The sequence below is a fragment of the Morone saxatilis genome, unplaced genomic scaffold, assembly GCF_004916995.1.
Source record: "Morone saxatilis isolate NCDOM2014 unplaced genomic scaffold, NCSU_SB_2.0 Contig9, whole genome shotgun sequence".
NCBI classification, from domain to species: Eukaryota; Metazoa; Chordata; class Actinopteri; family Moronidae; genus Morone; species Morone saxatilis.
Window position 1 is genome coordinate 10,601,568 of NW_023340268.1, and position 1,567 is coordinate 10,603,134.

Consider the following 1,567-nt stretch of genomic DNA (forward strand, 5'->3'; position numbering starts at 1 on the left):
TATTATTACTATTATTATTACTGTGTCAGACTCCATATATCAAAAGTTACTTGTTTTACAGCTCTCAGCTTCAGTGGGGATGCTTTAATACTTTTTCTATGATTGTTTAAGAGGCAGCATAAAATATTAAAATGTTGAAACATCGACTGACCTTAAAGAGGAACTTCTTGGCTGGCTAGTGAAATAATTTGTGGGAAAATTATTTAGACATTGGATTTTCAAAAATATATAAATAAGCACTGGACTGGCATCTCATTTTTATACAGCAGTTTTTAGGTCCACTTCACAATGGACACATTGGACCTGACGTCACAAAAAGCAGAGCGGCAAAGCGGAGTCAAGTTTAACTATTAGAAATATGGATCCCAGAGCTAGTTTTGACACTGATGAGGTCGACGTTGTGCATTCAAACACACACGATGGACCACAGTCTTGTTATTCAGAGCCTGCTAAGTGTCAAATGAACAAGGAACAGACAAGAATGAGGAGAAATAATGACCAGTGCCACAAATTAAGTTGTGGTGTGAGGAGAACCAGTGGACAGTGTTAGTTATTGCTGTGTTGTCTCACTTCACAATGTTTTTGTTTTTTTTGCATTTCAGGCAGTACCAAAGCTAGTAGTCTAATACTGTCAAGAGAAATTATATTTACGACAGACACTAATGAGCAGGGATCAACTTGATGTCCTGACAGGCTGGGATTTCTGAAGCCGGCGCAAACACAATAATTCACCGGGACTCTATCTGTCAAATCAGAGAAAGAAAGAAATTCAACTTTACTTTGATATTAACTTGTTAAAGAACATGTATTTGAATCAGAGTCAGTCACTCACTTTTCCTCCTCAGTTCTCACTACGATTCATTGTCACATTTGTTTCTACACACACAGACAATATTTAAAAGTGCAAGTGTAGAAATACTTTTTGTAAGGAGGGTGACATAGGAACAGTTTACTCCTTCTGTTTATTGTACTTGTCCTTCATTGTCTCTCAGACTTCTCCCAGCTTACTGACATCCCTCAAACACTTAACTATTTTCCCCAGGATTCATTTAATGTCATTGCCAGACATAAAAAGTTTAAAATGATGTATCGGGTCCCATATTACCTATGCTGCACTGGTCAAATGTGATCTCTCCACCCTGTATTTGTTGATGAAAGGCTGGCGCTGGCAGGGGGGGAGTAAATCTAATTCCTGCTCAAATTGAGGAGATTGTCAGAGCAAAGCGGAGCTGACACAGTCACAGGAAAAACCCATCAGATCCACTTCCAGGCGGAGAGCACACGCCGGATATGTCTTTCCATTTAACAAAACTGACAGGCAACCACACAAGGCAAACAAGCATGTAGAGTGTATACAAAGACATATAAAGCTCATATGTTTTATTTAGTATTTATTTATTAAATATTTTTGTTTGGAAGAAAATGTATGCTAACTTCTATTTTGTTTATTTTTTGCAAAATATAAATATTAAAATAAATGTAGATGTTACAAAGGTTCAACTAGAAAGATACAAGTATCTCCATTATAGAACGGTTTAAAATCGAATGCACACACACACATACACAC